General features: G+C 34.8%; 1 protein-coding gene across 2 annotated transcripts in view; it reads right to left on the minus strand.

Annotated features, from left to right (window-relative positions):
- Positions 1-21,375, minus strand: part of Rims1 (regulating synaptic membrane exocytosis 1) — a 446,077-nt gene that overhangs the window by 352,438 nt on the left and 72,264 nt on the right. The gene's annotated exons all lie outside the window — the stretch shown is intronic.

Genomic DNA, 21,375 nt, shown 5'->3' on the forward strand with positions numbered 1-21,375 from the left:
AGAAGTAATGGCTAATCTTTTTTCATTTTTTTCCCCTTAGAGAGATTGAACCCAGGGCCTCAGCCATGGTAGGCAAGCACTTTGTCACAGAGCTACATCCCCAACCCCCCATAATAGCTAACAGTTAATCTTTACTACAAGTGTGCTGTGAGCCCATTATTATTATTATTTCAATGAGAATGTAGAATTTAATTCTTTAAAAATGTCCTAGGCCAATGATCAAGAATATATGGAATTTGATTTCACGGACTCCAATAAACTTGGAATAGAAGCAAGGCAGAAACTGGAAGGAATTTTAAGCAAAAGGAATCAGACAGACCAGGACATGGCAGCAGAAAACAATATGATATTCCCATGATTCATACTTACTAAAGCTGGAGGTGTAATTTTGGGGCAATTATATATATGAAAGGGGGTTACTGAAGGTAGACCAGCAAAGATCTTGAATATTAACTAGAAGAATTTAGATTTGCTGCTATAAGACACAAAGAACCATTTATAATTATTATTGTAACTTTTGTAATAATAGAATGAGTGATTAAGCATCCTTTCAGAATTGGAAAAAAATCGACAGCCCCTTGATCTACTGACCTACCCATATTTGAGCATGGTGTTCTTTCATAGGCCATATGGACTTTGCAGTCTTTTCCTCAGGAACTCCTTGAGTAACAGAACTAGAACAATTCTCACTGTTCAAATATAATGCTTTCTCATCAACTCAAAATTGCTCTTATTATCAAGTTTGAGAAATGTAACAACAGCAAAAGCCCTCTAAGGACACAATCGATGACACACCATGGGCAACTTCCTATTTCCAAGCTTCCCTTCTCTTTTCACAGACGGAAGCCAGAGAGGCTTCTGGGCCAATCAGCTTCCAACCCCTGATAATTACATCCATTTTCCTCCTTGTCTGAATATTTTGTTTTCAGTTCTATCAGACCCTTGTGAAGTGATAAAGATATTATGTATCAGATGTTAGTCAATAGTTCCCCCTAATGGGTGCTCTTACCATAGTACAAAAGGTCAAGTCCCCAAATGTCTGTGGTTTGGGGTATTAACTATGGACTGAATGTCTGTCTCCCCTACCAAAGAAATCACATTTAAGTTTAATTCCCAATGTGATAGTTTTTAGAGGTGAAGTCACTGGGAAATAATTCGGTTATAAGGGTAGGACTCTGATGAATGGGATCATTGCCCTTATTGAATGGACAAGAGAGCTCATCATCCACCCCACCTGCTTTGCTCTCTACCACATGAGGACACAACAAAAAGGTGCTGTCTCCAAACCAGAAAAGGTTCTTCACCAGAATCCAACCACATCTGATCTCAGATTTCCAACCTCCAGAGTTGTCAGAAACAAATGTTAGTGTTTTAAGCCACCTAGTACTTTCATACTATACCAACTAATATTTTATAGATGCCCCTCAGTTCATATTATATCTAACATAGCAATTGGTCCATCAGAAAAAAAAATGTGGAATTGGAAGTAGAGACAAGATAATCCATCATGGTCACCATACATAAAATTCCAGTCACTCTTCCTTTTCCTAATTTACTATTTTTATTCCTTCTGTCTATTCTCTCAATCCTAAAGAGTCCATTATTTACTTACTTCTCCTAATACTCTGTATATAACATCATTTCCATCCAGAGCATCAATATCACTTTTGAGCCAAAACCCCCCAAATTTTCACACCCAAACTTCCCCCAGAGTTCCAGACTCATAGTTCTAATTCTGAATCAGAAATCATTACTGAGCTAAAAAGTACCTTCATGCAGCATGACTGTGGTTGTTGGTCATGGTTGTTGATTGGTGATGGTTGTCAACCATTCCACTTGATTGATATCTCTTTCTAATTGTCAGTGCCCGTACTATACTGGTGGCCAAATAATTTTCTTATCATGCCTGTTCACAGTACATTAAACAGTATGTCCCAAACTGAACTCCTCAGTTATTTTTGCTACTCCCAATGTGATACATGTCTTTTATATCTTCCTCAGTTAATGGCATCAACATAAACTTCACTTCTCAAAAAAGAAAATGCAGAGTCATTTCTATTTCCTCCTCATTCAATCTCTATATCTAGTGATCAAATCTGGTTGTTTTCTCTCTAGGTTTGTATCCATATGTGTGCTCTCCCCACTGCAAAATATCTTCAGCCCTGGACTCCATGTGTTGCCATCATAATAGTCCACTGCCTTAGCCTCCTCTCTGGTTGCCCTAATTCCACATCTTCACCCCTAAGCCATCACTCCTAGAATCTAAAGTGAACTTTCTGAAACACATATCTTATATATTATCTCAAATTCCACAAAAAATACTTTCAGATTTCATCCAAGAAAACAGATGGGAGTGAGAGAGGTGAGGACTAACATAATAAACAGTTCAAATATTATTAATAGGCAAACAAACTCCTAATTGAGTCATTCTCAGTGATAAGACACTATAGACACAGTAGAAAATAGACCTGGTATTCTCTACTAGGAGATTTAAAACACTTTTAAAAATCATATAGTCAGAATTTATAGATAAAATACAGACACCCAGTTAAATTTGAATTTCCGTTTTACAATGAATACATTTTAGTATAAGTATGCTCAAATATTAAATAAGAAACATTTTAATAAAAAGTATGAATTGCCTACCTGAAGTTTAAGTATAACAAAAAGTCTTGTATTTTTATTTGTTCCATCTAGCAACCCTAAATGTGATAATAATGCCAGATGCTGAAATAAAGGTATTCAATTTATAGAGCTGTGTGGGAAGCCCAAGATGTCTTTGGAAAAGAGTGTTATCAAAATGACTAAGAGGAGTTCATTGGTAGATGCTCTATGTGTTTATGAGTGTCCTAACATCATGTGTACCTCAAATTATATAAAGGGTCTTCCAGGTAGAAAAGATCACATTTACAAAGTCAGAGTATGGGTTTAGTGGTTTGACTACAAATGCTTAACAAAACTGTTTCTCAAAAAAAAAAAAAATAAAAAAAAAAATAAAAAAAAACAAACACACACACTCACACACACACACACAAAGAAGGGAAAATGTTGATTGTTGATTTGTAGAGTTTTCCAGTTTCTGTAGGGTAAATAGTTCCATCAGGCCAGATTTGAAACAGTAAATGTAATGTCACTTTAACATGGAGTTGGTAAATGATGCACAGTGTAGTATTTTCATTCTATAAATATATGGATATAAATGTGAAGAGCAGAGACAGTGATATGTAACAAAATAATTAGAAAGTGGTGAGTTTTTAGAATTACTTCTTAATGGAATACAATGTACCTAATTATAAAGTTTATATAATTGAATTTTTTAATAATAGCTATGTTTAGACCACTAGCTTGCAAACTTTTTGAAAGTTTAACAGTTGATTTTCAAGACAACATGAGCTTTATGCACATGATGTGATGGTGAACTACAATCTAGCATTGATGGAGTATAAAGTTTTATGTGAAAGAAGGTAAGGATTTGAATAGGGTAGGGGAGGCATTGGACCCTCCTTTTGTACAACCCCATCAGGTTTATATATGGAGATATATATATATATATGTCGATCTCAGGATGGATAAATAGATAAACATGAAGGTTTACCTTCTTACTTTACTGGATTCAGCTTATCGTGCCCTGCCTGCCTGTGTACACTGAAATTAAAAATGGTTTCTGAGATCACAGTAACAACTCCATCCTTTATTAGTAAACAGTTTTTCTCAAAAAAAATTTAAAAAAAGGTATAAAATAACAACTCCTTCTTCCTTGGGGAGATAATTAGTTGAGGTCTGAGATAGCAAAACAAAACAAAAAAAAAAATGCCAGATAAAAATCTTAGTTAGTTTCAGTGTAGTTGCCACCTCTCTCTCCTGGAGCTTGTACATTTGCTGCATTTGCACATGGCCAGATACACCCTTATTTCTTACTTTGTAGGCCCGACAATAGCTTTTTTGCTTTTTTCTACTTCCTGCTTCTTTAAAGATTATCCTCTTAACTTTGGCTTTGAGTCCCTCTAGGCATGTCCACAACCTTTACCTCCATTTCCATTTTCATCTAAGAATTATTTAGCATTTCAGAGTTGAGAGATCTTAAGCCTTTTTTGCTTTCTTCTTAAGCAGAGAAACATATTAAAGCAATCCAATGTAAAATTAAAACTAGTCTCCTTGTTTCTACTACATTCTGTTTCCAGCTGTTGAAATAATACACTATAGCAATTTATATTCAGTCTATCAACAGGTGATAATTAACATCTTTTATGAGCTTTGGCATGTCATCAAAAACATGCAACAATCTGGGAGACTGCAACATCAGCCTGCTAGTAGTCACATTCAACAATTTATTTACTTATAACTAAGAATTTACTAGACTAACTTTACAATTAAAAATTTTCTTACAAGAAAAAAACAATTTCTATACCAATGTAGAAAGAAAACTTAAAAACTCAAGTTCATCTCATTAACAGCAATGTTTTGATCACATAATATGGACTGGGCCTTCTTTAGAACTTAATCTTTACACTTAATATTTAAATCAGGTAAAGAGTGAGACAGTATGAGAATGAGCAGAAACAAGTTCCAGATGATTTCATTTCAGTGTCCAATTTCACTTCAAAAGTATTAACTTTCTTCCATAAGAATCAGGGAAATAATGTAGAGCCAAGACAGCACTCAAAACTCACACTGGATCTAAGATATACACAAACAAGAGGTGGAACATGATATGTGCTCTATGTAAAACAGGTGTAACAAAAACTCAATCAGGAAGAAATGCTGGTGGGGTGGTTGGCCAGGTAAGTTTTGGAAGGAAATTGCATTTGAGCCTGGACTTGGACCATAGGTGAAATTATAATGGGTAGAGAAGGTACAGTGGGTAAGAAATTAGATAATGAAACAAGTAGAGGCAAAAGTTCAGGGTGGGAAAAGAGTGAAGGGTATCTTCAATGAGTAGAAAATAATGTGGTTTTGTACAATTTATGACTAGAGAAGGCTTTGTGGGAGAAAAGATAACTAGGTGCTAGACAGTGCATGATTTAGAATTTACACATGGGTTATGGGGCCTGAAGGCCTCTGGGAGGGCAGTTGCTTTCACCAAAGTTGGATGGGATGACTGAGCATGGCAAAAAAAAAAAAGGAGACAAAGGGGCCAATTAGGTTTCCAACTCTGTGTGAAAGGAAAGAGAGCCTGGAATAAAAGAATGTCAGTGAGAACTGACAGAAAGAATAGATGTGAGTGATGATTCAGAATTAGACCTGACAGGACATAGTGACTGATAACATGTAGACATGTAGAGAGAGCAAGGAAGTGAGGAGTCAAAAATGACTCAGGGGTTTTCCGCCTGAGTGACTGAGAGAATGGAAATGTCACAAATTGAAGATAGAAGGGGAAGAAGGATGCATGTGTGTGTGACTGTGCCTCTGTTTGTTGGATGTGACATGGAAGGAGATGCTGGGCTCAGCTCTGATTTATTCAGACCAAGCAGCACATTTGAATTTACGTATAAGATAGTGTGCTGTGAAATCTACAGGATGCACAAGCCCGCTGGCTTTGTTGTAAAAAGTTAAATGGTCTCTAATCCTAATTGCAAAACGGTCCAAGTTTTATGTACACACACACACACACACACACAACGCATGCATGTGCACACACAAAGATATATAATTCAAAGTCACACTTTGTTGAAGTCTGAAATTCTCTCAAATATATAGTCTAAAAGGAAGATGGCTTGAGCCCAGGACTTTGTGGTTTGTGGCCAGCCTGGGCAACATAGTGAGACCCCATGCTCTCTGCCTCTGTCTTTCTCTGTCAAACATACACAGAGAGGAAAGGAAAAGCCAAGCCCAAAGCTTCAAGAGGATCACTACAGGTTTCACAATAAATGACATTACAAAAACCAATACACATATTTTAACACTTTCAGTACCTCAGTGGATAACAGATGGTGGGCATAGCTCACCACCATTGCATGGGAAGGCAAAGTTAGAAAAATCAAACGGACAAAATGAAGGCGGCTTTCATTCTCCTCCCTGATCCTCCTCCACTCTAATCCTTGATGTTTATCAGCTCAGTTTGCCATTATAAATAAAGGAAAAAATGGAATCCACCTTGGAATCATTGTCAGCTGGCACTCTAATTAGTCAAATCAGAGTTCAAATTTAAAAATGCAGTTTATTAACATTTTCCAAGGCATAGCATAATCTTACAATGTGTTATAGATTTGTATAATACATCCTCTTCCTTCAAGAAGTGAAAACCACAAGTGAGGGTACAAGTCTCAAGAAATGAGAAAATGAATTATTTTTTCCTGAAAATCACCTAAAGGAATCAAAGAAAACATGTCCCATAATGGGACATTATTTATTACCAAGTGACTAGTGCAGATATTGCAGGATTAAAGATTAACCCTCTTTTCTGCAAGCAAAACAAATAAAACCTACTGGTTTTTATAAATAAAGAAACAAGATACAAAATGTTACCAATTGTAATTTTGTACCTTCTAGATCTTTATCAATTTCATATTTTTCATGAACTCATTCCATCTTGGGTAAGTACTACAGTACATGACCTTACTCATTGATTATATATTATGCCCACCATACTAGAATGGTACTTATTTGAATCAAGAAATCTATGGCATTCTTGATCTAACCCTCTAGATTCTAGCATTGGACTGAGCAAGCAGAAGGCTGTCAATGGATCCTACTTGGAGAGTTCAAATGAATTATCCATAGTGGCTACCTCTGTGGAAGTCTGGGCATGAGCTCTGGCTTCACTATCAGTGGTCATAAGCACATATGAGACATTTTTCTGTGCCTCAGTTTTCTCATGAAGATAGTAATGATATTTCATAAAGATTGTAAGGGTCAAATGTACATGGAGTGCTTGAAACATATACCAACTTATTGTTAAATGAATTAACAGAGAATCATCTAAGAACTAAAGCCAAACATTCTTCTGCTTTGATCTTATACATAACTTAGGTCAGCAAGCTGTTTTAAAACAGTAGATGTATGTTCTTTTCTTTATTGATGTTCCCATGAAATGGTCTCTCCATTGTGCCAGTCTTCTTCCTTATGGAGCTCTTTAAGGAATTGTATTTTTGGAAACATAATTGTCTAGAACTACATGACTCTTCTTTTTCCTTATGTTTCAATAAGTTTCCTAAGATAATTTCCAGACTCAAAGTGAGTCTTTCTTTTTCCTTACTCTCCTCATAGCTACATTCTCATGTCACCAAGGCCTGCTAGTTTCTCCTTCCAGATGTCTCTCTTTCATTTTTTTTTTTTGTCACTGCTACCTCATCTTTACTGTTATTAATCATGTCTGGCTATTTTAATTATGTACTCATTGACCTCCTCTCCAGGAATGCCCTATTCTGATACATAATGTATACTTCTGGAAAATTCATTATCCTGAAAAGTACTCAAGTGGGCAGATCTCCATTCAGACACTTTCATGTCTTCCTTCAGAGTAAAACAAGTTTCTTGAGGCTGTATTTCAAGGACATTCATAAACTGACCCCAACCTCCTTTTGAAGATTTTTGTTTCCCAACTGATTTGCCAAATAGATTTCCCAAGGCAAACTATACATCCATGCTCCCTTTGCTGGACTGCCTCATTCTTACTTCTGAACTTTGGCCCAAATAATTTTCTTGGGCTGAGATGTCCTGATCTCTTTTTACCTAATTATAATCTTCAAGGAAAGCTAAAACACACACACACACACACACACACACACACACACACACACACACATTCCCCCTTGAGGATACTCTGTTTTAATTTTTTAAAGTAATTCACTTGACATTATTTACTTATATTTTGAGGTATCTTTTACACCTACCTAGCCACAGATTTATCCATTGATCTATCCATCTAGCCATCTCTCGTCTTTTGCAATTATATTAAAAACAACTTGAAAGCAGATTCTGTATCTTATGTTATCTTATAGGGTTTCCTTTCCTTGCCCTATTCAATACATTTCTTGGAACATAGGTTGTGTGCAAAACATGTATATTAAGTAATTAGAGAAAATATCAGACAGTAAATATAAAGTGCTAAAAGAAATATGATAAAATATTAAGTATTACAGAAACTAACAGGTTTTCCTGACCTCAATTTTTTAGGTAGATGCCATTTATCTGTGATTTCAAGACAATCTGTAAGCTCTTGCATAGCCTTTTTATCATGCTGTGTTATAATGATCTGTTTACTTGTCTCTAAGCTTGACTAAGTTTCATCTGCTTAATTGTTTATGTCTCTGATAATGAATGAATGAGTTAAAGTGAGCACATGTCAAAGTAAATTGTACATATGTGGGGTCATTTGAAAATGATAAAAAATCAGTATTACCAGAAGTTAAATAAGCCTTAAAAGGTCTGTGTTAGCATGCCATTCCCTGCAGTTGTCTATCCAATACCCTCAATTACACATTACATAGTAATGCTATGTAAAGTCACTAAAGATAGCCCAGACACATTCACCGTGTTTAATATTTGTTATGTGCATAATAGATGAGTACATTCATTTATCTACCATTGTCATTTTTCACTAAATAAACACTATTCTGCATACTGTGCCCAAGGTCCTGGGCATGTTTTTTTTTTTTTTTCCTTTATTTAGTACTTTACTTCTAATACCAGTACAGAAGTAGCCAGTGGGTACAGATTCTCCTTTGACTATGAGCTTCCTGTTTTTGCACAACAACCATCTATTTTCTTGGCACAGGCAGACCGTTCTCATTCTGGACAAATGACTCCATGGAAGAGCAGAGGAAATAGCAGTGATTCACAGAATAACTAGGCTGGACCCTGAGGCACAGCAACTTTCTAATAATAATATTGCCAATATTTATTTCTCTTTGCATTCTCAGTACATGGAGCTTCAAAAGATAAGTGCAGTTCAGAGATATTCACATTAATTTTGACTTACAGAATCATTACATCCTAGCTAATCTTCATTTTTGCCAAACATATCAGTGCAAAATATCAGTAATTCTAAATCAAGAGAGTATGTCAGGATTACTTGGGGAAATTTTCCAAATACATATTTCCTGGTCTCCATATTTGTGCACAGTGGGGAGCATTTTATACACAAGAGGGTAGTTTGATGTGTAATGTAGAATTTTTTTTTTAAAGTGCCCTATGCCTTTTTATGTTACTCCTTTAAAAAAGACACACAGAGGGATAAAAAGATGCAGCCTATATTTCTACTGGACTGGCTAAATGTGGTTATTTTCAAACTGTACCAGTATGAGTGTCCTTAAGAGCTACACAAATATTGTAGTGAATAATGTAAAGATTTTTCACTGATACTTTGGAACAGTATGTAAATAATATTTATATAGTACTTTATATAGTGCACAACTTTCTCATGTACATTATCTCATTTTGACTTTAAAAACCTCCAAGGAGGGCTGGGGTTGTGACTCACTGGTAGGGCACATGTGAGGCACTGGGTTCGATGATCCTCAGCACCACATAAAATAAATAAATAAAATAAAGACAATTGAAAAAAAAAATTAAAATCCACCAAGGAAATAACTAGTTATAACTTTCTTCTTCCTATCCAGATGAAAAACACTAAGATTTAGGAAGAACTGAGCCAAGCAAGTGAGTATCAGAGTAAGGACTGAAAACACATGCTTCTAACCCTTACAGCCAGGGTTTCTCCATCATTCCATTTAAAAAATTGCCAGATTCTTCTCTTCCATTATTGTTGTAGTCCATTTTTTTATTTTATAGCAAAACACCTGAGATCAAATAATTTATAAAGAATAGAAGTTTATTTGGCTCCTGGCTCTGGAGTCTGAGAAGTCCATGAGCTGTGCTGAGGCCCTGGCGAGGGCCTTCTTTCTGCATCATAAAATCATGGAGGCATAACATGGTGAGATAGGAAATGCACTAGTTCAAGTCTCTCTTCCTCTTCTTATAAAACTAATAATGCCCATCATTAGTGCCCCTCATGACTTGATTTAATCCAAAAGACCTCACCTAAATATAGCATTAACAAAAATCTGGGGATTAGATTCCTAACATATGAACTTCAGGGGACACATCTGTAAGTGTAATAGCACTTACAATGTAAAATAAATCATTTACATATTTTGAATCCATTCTGTACTATGAATCCAAGTGCCTGAATTCTAGATCTGGATTTGCCCCTCTCCTGCTGAGTGACTCCAGGGTAAGTCACTAAAATAGCTCATGCTTTGTTTTCTGGGTCTTGTTTGTTTTATACCAGGCATTGAACCCAGAGGGTGCTTAACTCCTGAGCCACATCCTCAGCCTTTATTTATTTATTATTTATTTATTTATTTTGGAAACAGGGTCTTGCTAAATTGCTTAGGGCCTCAGCCTCCAGAGCCACTGGGAGCCACTGGGATTACAGGTTTACACCACTGTGACCAGCTCACACTTTGTTTTCTCTGTGCAGGCCAAGTACACAAATCATCAATCTCAGTTGTTGCCCACTTCATGGGGCTTGATGGAAAGCTATACTGCATAAACTCAGTCAAAAGTCTCCTTGAGATTATACAACCTTTCTTTCTTTAGGAAATCTTTTTAGAAAAATTCCTTTTCCTGTGGACAAATATTTTACCTATGATTGGTCAGGAGAGTGGGAGGAATGGACAACCACTAAGCTGACTACTTGGGCCTAGCCCTGGGTTTATGGTTTAAAAATGAACTTTAGGTGCCTATTTCTAATAGAATCAACAAGAAAATTAAGTATAGGAATAAAGGTAGATGGTTTGCACAGGAGAGTAAAAAATGCATTTGGCTCATACATGCTATACTCACAGGAATAAAAAAAAAAAAAAAAAAAAAAAAAAAAGAATGTACAAGGAAAAGAGTCCTCTAATGTTAGGGTTGCCAACAACACAGAAATCACTCAGACCATCATTATTTGACGACCTAGTTTAGTCAAGAAGAGATAATTTGTGAAATCAATTAAGGACTAGTCAAATACTACAAAATATAACTGATATAAAACTAATGCATTTCTACTCTTACAGAACTAAACTTTTAATACTGAAGCAACTGAAGACAACATCTTTCCCTATAGGCATTTAGAAAGAGATAAACACAATATTTTCGTTGAACTAGAGCAGAAACAGGGGCTTTGGAAGATTTTGTGAATTGGCATAGAATGATTTGCATTAGCCAGCAAATCATATAAAGAGAAGGAAGACTATAAAAACCACACAGTTTTTTTTTTTTTAATTCTCTCACTTCCTAATTATAGCCATGAATTAGAAATGTCAATGTTCCTAGTATTCTCTATTTTCAAGTTACTGGTTGTACTGACTTTTTCTAAAAGGCAAAAACATATTTTTTGGTTGGGCTTTTATTTTTCTAGTGTTAACCAAAAATTAATCTTGATCCCTACTACAGGTGGTATTAGAACTATGGACTATGACACTACATATCTCATTGTATATGAAAAATTTTAACTAAACCTATCTATAAAATTCATCACAAGTTTTATATAATCATGTGGCTAAAATTAGTACAGAGAAAACTTGTCTCTAAAAAATACCTTCATTTATGATAAAATATATAACTAAAATATTCCTTGCATATGAAAAATATGACCCCTTTCTTCTTGTTTAGATGTTATTCAGTCAATAAAATATCCATGTAAAACAGTAATATTTTTATCTGGCATATATTTTTAAATGTTTATTTCCTCTAAAGTAGTTATATACTTACAAAATTATTAAATCTTATGTCCCAGTAGAATACCATTGTGAAAAATACTACAAAAATCAAACATTTAAAGTGAAAAAAAAAATCTGATGTTTCAATTCTTATTCCATTTTCCTTTTCATAATTTTTTACCTTCATACCTTTATACAAAATTTGAAGTCATTTAAAAATAGCTAAACTAACACAATTGAAATTTCTAAAATCTTTAATTACAAATGCCTTTTAAGATAACTTTCTGTGCAAGCTTAAAACTTTATGAGAAAATATATATGTTTACATTATGAGTCAATGAATATTAAGCATATTAGAGATCACACACATGACTTGAAACTTCCTCCCCCTCAGTTCATAGAAGAAATTCCTTTTCTTTCTCGTTGCTTCCAAAATGACTTGACTAAATTCCATTGGATCCATTTTTGTTGTGACCAACAGGATACAAACAACCAGTGCATTTTGTCTCAGCTGCCACAACTGACTCCTAAAGTTCTCATATACCCTGGGAAACTATTTGCTACACTACATAGGATCATGGTCCCGCCTTCTTTAAAGTGCTCTGAAGGCCTCTTGATACAAGCCTCATATAAAAATTTAAGGCCAACAAGACCTGTAAGATGGAATTCTTTTTTTAAATTTTTTTCTAGCTGCACATGGACACAATATCTTTATTTTTTAAATTCATTTTTATGTGGTGCTGAGGATCGAACCCAGTGCCTCACATGTGGGAGGCAAGCGCTCTGCCACTGAGCCACAACCCAGCCCTCTAAGATGGTATTCTTACTTATATTATTCATTGCCCTCTTTTTCCTCATTTACTTCCTCTGCTATTCTTTGACTTCCCCAGACAGACATGGCACACATAGGACCATATAAGAATGATCGCACATACTGTCTTCTCTGCCTGCAATTCCCTTGCTCTCACTCTTCGCAAGGTTGATTTCTATCTTCCAAGTTTCTCCTTAAATGTCACAACCTCTTAGAATCTTCCATGAACAAACTCTCTAAGTAGCTTCCCCACATAGCTTTCTATCACTGCACTCAGTTTAGACCCTTGCTAAAATGAAAAATTTTATTAACTCTGCTTGTTTGAGATTTTGATTCTTCTCCTCCATACTCTTAAGCCCTAAAGGACAGTGACACTGCCCTATCATGCTAATATCCACTGCCTGACACTGTACTTTGCACACAGTGCAGAAAGGTTAAGAATACACGGGCTAACTCACTACAAAGAAGGCAATAAACTGCTTCCCCTACTGCACACTCTCACCAGTTGAAGAAATTCACTTCTCTTTCTTCAATGCCTGTTCCCCATCCAAAATTGCTTTAACAGGCTTCCCTGAAGGGGTAGACCACATCTGTGCTGAGATTTAAAAAAAAAAAAAAAAAAAGAATCCAGAGAATTTGGAAAAGATAGAGTAGAAAATCTCAATAATTTCAGTAGAAAATCTCAATAACTCCTGAGCCAGGAGACCACATGGCTCAGGAGGAATACAGGGACAAAAGTTTCTAAAGCAGGGTAAAGGGGTTAGATTTCAATATTTATAGGGTCTTTCCCAAACTATTGTGAGGAATCATTATATTCCTAATGGGATGTGTCTGAGGTAGTGACAACCTGCCAGCAAGTTAGCCAGTCTTCTAAGTCATCCCTGAGTTGGGAGCATTAGGCCACACACCCTGAAGACCATGATCGGTATGCAAAATTTAAAGCCATAGTCACATAAGGACAAGAGCTTCTTCCAACTGTTATAATATCAAGGATACACTTTTGTTTGGTCTATTATCTGGCATAAGATATAGCTGTGATGTTAGATATATGATTTAAAGTGAGAAACCATATTTTCAATTGTAAAGATATATATTTCCTATACTGCTATGGGAATACTTCCCAGAGTTATATTTTTAGAGCTCAAGGTTAACTATTTTAAAATTAGGTTAAATGTATGCTACCAAATCTACATGAATAAATTCATTCTCAACCCATACATGTTGGTCCTCAGAAGTCTCTGTGTTTTGATTAAGTCTGCACAAAAGTTGTTATTGCTGAAAAAAGCCATGCCCTTGAGATCTGAAAAAGCATGCCTATTAAAAGAAAAATGTGGATGGCAGCCTCCTCGTCAATTCAAGCCTGACTCATCTAAAGCTGTGAAGAAAAGGAGAGAGTGTGTCTGACACACATGTCCATGTCAAAACCCTCAATATAGCTGGAGCTCAAGATGATCAAGTCAAGGACACGAACTATCGTTATGTACCAAGATGACTTCTAGAAGAGAGGAAGCAAAGAGGACAAAGAATGGCAGGGCAAAAACTTGAGAAGAAGTTGAATTTACCTGGAACATAATACATTTTTTGATAAATGAATGAAACTGATAAAAATTATAGAACCTACAAACAGATAACTAACAATACAAAAATATATAAATAAATATAAATAAACACACTGTCAAAACCAGGTATCCATTTTTTTCAAAGATAACCAGAGAATATCAAGACTATTAAAGAACTTGTAGCTGTAAGTTCTTTTAGATTCTTTCTGGTTGGCTCTTTAAACAGAAACCAGACTTTGAGGTGACGCTGGTAATTTTTATGTGATGAGTCTGGTCATAATGCAGAGACATTGAAGTGTTGTCAATCACCCAAAAATCATGAATGGTAAAAGAGTTATGTAGAAAAGCTAGATATAGCCTCCTTGGCTCACCCCAATGACACCCAGATATACCATAATGATCACTTCTCAGTCACAGCATAATGCCCTGGAGCTTACGTCTGTTTCCTCTAAACACATCAGTTAGCACTTCCCAAGAAAAACCTGCTTGAGAAAACCTGAAAAAGTCTTCACTTGGCCCACAAGTCTCACCACCTTGCTCATACACACTCAGTGAGCATGCATGTCCCAGATAGCCCTTGGCTTGCCATTGGCCCTGTGAAGCATGTTCCCTCTCTTCTTTGAGATTTGTTAGTAATAAATACATTGCTTCTGTTATTTCATGTTTTTCATTCTTTTGGTATTGCTTCCTCTGTGTCTCACCAGATCAGTACACTGAAACCCAACTCTTCTTCCATCATGGCTATCCTAGTAGGAATAAACTGAATGAAAATAAGACAAGAGCCTACCAGTAAAACCAGTTTCTTGTGAGAGGAACAACAGATCAAGTATCAGATGCCTAAGTATTAGGCCATCTACCAAGTATCCCACAAAGGCATGTTACCAAGACCATCTCCCAGACAGCCTTGTAAGGACAGACCTAGAGTTCCCAGCCACCACCCAGAGTGACCTCAAGACTAAAGTAGGGAAAAACAGAACGCATACTCAGAGGCTCCAGCAATGATGCTTTAAATAACGCCAGCGCAACATAATATTTTGCGCCTCACAATAACTTTTCTTTTCTTCTGGAAAGCTATATCACAAACTTACCCAATTACCCAATTATTCATCCTTCAAAATTCATAGTAACAGAGTTGTAGACTCTAAATTCTTCCCTTTATCAAACGAACCCCAAATAGAATAAATCATTTTCTCTTTTAAACATACTCCTAATGTAATACTTATTATGCAGTATTGCAATTTATTTCGTTGTATAACAATTTTCCCCTCACTTAACTTGAGAGAAAACCCTTTAGACAAGAATTCCATCCCATTTATTGATGGATCTTACACTTAGGCTTAGCAAGCCTCAGATTCAACTAATTGAAAAACTTCACTAATATTTTGATGTTTCTTTCTTTGATCAAGTGATGACAACTCATGCAACATGCTTAAACTATGACCAAGTGACATATTAATAACAACATAAGTGGAATATTTGAATATATGGTTATCAAAAATATTAAAGTATATTGATATGCATATCCATCAAACTAGATTTGCATAATAGAATATACCAAGTAATGTAAGCCCAGTCACCCTGTTTCCTCTATCTACCAAATATTCTGTCTTTCTCTTTACCTAGGAAAGCTTTTTAGAAAAGTCACACACATACACCATCACCTTTTCCTGTCTTATCATTTTCTCCTCAAGCAGCCTGAAGTGCAGCCTTCCCACCCAGTTATATGTTAAAACTGCTATGACAAATGCTACCAATGAGTCTACATGACCCAAACTAAAAGTCGTTTTTTATCCCATCATTTATTTCTTGACTTTTCAGCTGTATTTGTCACTGATGGGCATCTCTCTAAATCCTGTACTACCTTGGTCTCTAATCTTCCTGCTTTTTTGACCATTATTTCTCAGCTATGCTGGGGGATCCCTTTTCTAGTTCCTTAAGTATTGGTTTTATGTAAGGACTGCTCTGCTATTTTTCCTACATATCTTTTTATAATGTCATCTACTTCAGTTGACTGAGGGCTTCAAGTTCATAGACACAACAGTTTATGAATCTATACCCTTGGATATCTGACAGGTACCACAAAATCCCTTTATCAAAATCTGAACTTACCACTGCCTACAGACCTAAATTTCATTCCCATTCTTAATTCAACTTTTACTTCTTGGTTTGCATCTCTTCATCATCCAAGCCATTAATGTGATATTTTCCCTTACAAATTGGATTCAACTGACCTTCAAGCGCTGCCATTTCCTTTTCAGTTGGCTTTAGAAATGTCTTCTTCCCATAGCTCTATTACTTCTCTAAGTTGAGATCTCTGCACCTCTCCCTGGACTATTACTATTGTCTACTAACTGACTTGTTTGTCCTTAATTTTGTCTATGTCATTCATTCTCCATTCCTCCTTCTTCTGAAAATAAAGTCACTGATACTGTAGATATATACACAAATATGCACATTGTACAAATTCCTCAAAAATCCCCTCCCAGTTTATTTTTTCTCTTTCAATATCAACCTAGAAATGCATTTATGTAGACATAGGAGAAATCAACCACACCAGTCTCCATAGAGAATTAATAGAAATAAGGAATAAATGCAGACTTTAAATTATTCAAGCCATCTACCAAAAAGTTCACTATTTTCATCAAAGTAGTAGAATGAGAAAGAAAGGAAGGAAGGAAGGAAGGAAGGAAAGAAGGAAGGAAGGAAGGAAGGAAGGAAGGAAGGAATAATTAAAAGAGCCCCTAGTTGCTTGTTCTTGTTTGCCACAGTTTTACTAGGTTCAATTAAGTTGTGACAAGAGTTCCACAACTATAAATATGTGGAAATTGAAAGAGAAAGGAAGAAAGCAAATAGATCTGGAGCCTTACTGATAAAAGTCAAAATGGTCACTTCATATATAATAAAGTCCAATTTTAAGTGCACTTTAGAATAAGTGGGACCAATTAAAATGGAACCTCAATATATACAACAGAACAGATTTTAAAATCAATGTTACCTCTTCAAAGAACTTTCCCAGAAATTACTTGAATCCTACTAGAAGTAAAGTTTCCTAATTCCTAGAACATAATATGAGAAGGGAGAACCATAAGTTTTCTGTGAATTATCAAGATAAGTTCCATCACAGGAAAATGATTTTACAGTAAGAAAATTTATAGAAAAAGAAGCTGGGTGCAGTGGTGTATGCCTATAGTCCAACTACCCAGGAAGCTGAGGTGGGAAACTGCTTAAGCTCAAGAGTTTGGGATCAGCCTGGGCAACACTGCCAAAATTTGCCTCAAAATATTAAATAAATGAAAATACAGAAAAAGAAATATGGCAACAACATTAACAGTACTTCTTCCAAGTTTTTAATTTTATTGAAGTAATTATAAATAATTTTACTATGGTTAAATCAAAATTATTCTTATTCCTTGGAAAATGCTGATTCAATGAAGAAGATGATATGCAAATATATTATTGAGATAAAAAATCTATAATATCTATTTATCCTCTGGAAATTTATTTTAAAATATCATATCATTTTGTATAGGATGAGAGACAGGTATCTCATTTCATTCTTTTACATACAAATATCCAGTTTACCCAGCACCATTTGTTAATGTGGCTACCTTTTCTCCAATGGATTTTTTTGATGTTACTTTCAGTTACTTTTGTCAGATAACTGTAGCTGTGTGGGATTTTCTCTGTTTCTTCTATACTGATCCATTGGTCTACATGTCTGTTTTTATGCCAGTTATCACGTTGTTTTTGTTATAGGGATCTACAGAATAATTTGAAACTGGGTATCATTATGCTTCCTTGAATGGGTCTGACTCTTCTGGATCTTTTGTTCTGCCATATGAATTTTAGGATTGTTTTCCCCTACTATTTCTATGAAGATTATCACTGGTATTTTAATGGGGATTGCATTGAATCTCTGGATCTCTTTTAGTAATAGAGTTATTTTAACAACATAAATTCTGCCTATCCATAAACATGGAAGGTCTTTTAATCTTGTAGCATCTTTAATCTCTTTCTTCAGTGTTCTATGATTTTCATTGTAGAGGTCTTTTGCCTCCTTTATTAGGTTTATTCCTAGGGGTTTTTTTAAGCTGTTGTGAACAGAATTATTTTCCTGAATTCTTTCTTAGCATTTTCATTATTGATATATAGATAAGCTATTGAGTTTTATATGTTGATTTTGTGCTACAACTAAATTTTTTGATTAGCTACTTTATTGAATTTTTCTATTAGCACTAGAAGTCTTCCAGTGGGACTTTAAAGATCTTCTAAGTATAGGATCATACCATCTGCAAATAGGAATACTTTAGCTTCTTCTTTTCCTTTTTATACCCCTTTTGTTTCTTTCTCTTGCATAATTGTTCTGGCTAAAATTTCAATGACATTGAATTTCAATTACATAAAATTTCAATATAACAAATTGGAGTGGTAAGAGTGAACATCTTTGACTTGTTCTTGATGTTAAGAGAAATTGCTTTCAGTTCTTTCCCATTCAGCAAGATGCTAATTTTGTTATACATAGCCTTTATGATGTTTAGATAAGTTATGTCTGTCCTTAGTTTCTTTAGGGTTTTCATCATGAAGCAGTGTTGGATTTTGTTGAAGGATTTTTACTGCATCTATTGAGATAATCATGTGGTTTTGTCCTTGGTTCTATTTATGTGCTATATTACATTTATTGATTTGCAGATATTGAACCATTCTTGTATCCCTATGATGAAACCAATTTGATCATGGTGTATGCTTTTCATAATGTGCTCTTGAATTTGATTTGTTAACACTTTATTGAGTATTTTTGCATTTAGAGTCATCAACTAAATTGGTCTGTAGTTTCCCATCCTTCATAGTGTCCTTAGCTGGTCTTAGTATTATAGTGACTCAGAATGGATCAAAAACCTAAATATAAGACCAGAAACTATGCAACTGTTTAAAAAATAAGAAAAACACTTCAGCATATAGGCACAAAGACCTCCAGGAGGATAGAATCCCTACAGCTCAGTAAACAAGCAAGAATCAATAAGTGAAATTGCATCAAATTAAAAAGTTTCTGCACAGCAAAAGAAACAATCAGAGTGAATGGACAAGATACAGAATGAGAGAAAATCTTGGCCAGCTGTTCCTCTGCCTGAGGTCTACTATCCAGAATACATAAAGAACTCATAAAGACTCAACAAGAACTCAGAAAGATGCAATACTAAAAAGAAACACACAAAACAAACAAAAAAATCAGTAAATGCAGAAATGAACTGAACAGACATATCTTAAAAATAGAAGTACCAACGGCCAACAAATATATGAAAAATGTTCAACATTATTAGCCATCAGGAAAATGTAAATCAATACTACCTGAATTACAGCCATAAAAAAGAAAGATTTATGATTTTGCCAGTAAATGGATAGATCTGGAGACTATCATGCTAAGTGAAATAAGCCAATCTCCCTGCCAAAAATGGTCAAATTTTCTCTCTGATATGTAGATGCTAAATCAAGGAGAGGGGTGGAAAACAGAAGTTCAGTGGATTAGACAAAGGAGAATGAAGTGAGTAGGGATGGGAATAAGTAAGAGTAGAATGAATCAGACATAACTTTCCCATGTTCATACATAAATACATGACCAGTGAAATTCTACATCATCTATAACCTCAAGTAACGGAATCCTAATTAGAATAAGTTATGTATGTCAAAATACACTGTACTGTAATGTATATCTAAAAAGAATTAAAAAAAAAAAAAACTTCCTGAGATTTCTTTTCACTGCAGTTAGAATGGCAATCATCAAGACTTCAAATAGCAGTAAATTTTGATAAGATGTATGGAAAAAGGAACTCTAATACACTGTTAGTGGAAATGTAAATGGGTAAAGTCACTATTGAAATCAGTATGAAGGTGCCTCAAAAAGCTAAAAATAGAACCATCACGTGATCCAGTTATACCACTCCTTGGTATTTATCCAAAAGAATATAAGTCAGCATACTTTATAGATACATGCAGTATAATTCATAATAGCCAAATTATGGATTCAGCCAAGGTGCCCATTAATAGATGAATGGATAAAGAAGATGTGGTGTGTGTGTGTGAATTTATGTGTGTGTATATATACACACACACACAATATGTATGTATATGTATAGATGTGTGTGTGTGTGTGTATAGGTTTTAATCAGCCATAATGAAAAATGAAATTGTATCATTTACAGGAAAATAGATGAAATTGGGGACCACGATTTTGAGCAAAATAAGTCAGACTCAAGAGATAAAAGTACTGTATGTTTCCTTTCACATGTAGAAGCTTGATGGAAGATAACATGTAAAACAGGGGATGCCAAGAAAGGAAACCATTAAGGAAGGGAAACGACTAAGGAAGAGGAATGGAATCTGGGGGATTGAGGAAAAGCGTAGGAGAGGTAATAGGGAGTGAAATTCATCAAATAATGTTTTATGTATATGTGAATATGACACAACGAAATCCACCATTCTGTAAAGATAATATGCACCAATATATTGGAATAGTATAAAATAAAAAACACAATTTTATATCCTAAATCATAAATATTCTAAAATTAATTAGTATTGTTTGTAGTAAACAAAACATAAGCATTTCTATGACTAAACACCCAGGAAAGCAGGGAGTAGAGAAGAAATCAAATAAATAGAGTTCTGAATGTGGTTCTTGATGAGATACAATGTAAATAACTGTAAAACCGTGCAGAGAAGCATGATATATGCAATCCTCTGGATAGAAATATCTTCCATATAAAATTAAATTAATTTTCTCTTTCACTTATAAAATGTTAAGGCAAAATAGTTACAATTTAACTTTCTTCATAGCCTTATTGCTACTTTCTCACTTCATTTTGGTTTTTCCTTTAGGGAATTATGATATAAACTAAAGGAATCTATAGAAAGTTAATCTGAAGACACATTTTTTCAAAGTGAAGACACAAAGCTTGGAAGAAGGCTCTCCCCAGGAATAATTACTTGACTACAATGATTACACTAACCTTACTGCTGCTTCAGAGACACCTGAAGGAAATTTTAACTTTTTAAAACTGGGAGCACAACACTATTCAAAGGATTAAATAGATCACACTAGTATAAAGAATTTTAAAATTATTTACATTTATCTCATCAAAATTCACATTTGAAATTCAGAGTTCACATATTTTATTTCCTATTTCTAATTTTCCCTTTTGTTGGTTAATTAATAGTCAATCATTCATACCTACAGCTAAGAATGCATTAATAAAAATGCAACTAGATGGACAATCCACTCCTTCAGAATGTCCCATTACCTTTAAATAATATAGCGTGAAGGTTGGATAATGAGCTAGTTATGAATTTTCCTTACCTACACACT

The sequence above is a fragment of the Callospermophilus lateralis genome, chromosome 6 (genome assembly GCF_048772815.1).
Source record: "Callospermophilus lateralis isolate mCalLat2 chromosome 6, mCalLat2.hap1, whole genome shotgun sequence".
In the NCBI taxonomy this organism is placed as follows: Eukaryota; Metazoa; Chordata; class Mammalia; order Rodentia; family Sciuridae; genus Callospermophilus; species Callospermophilus lateralis.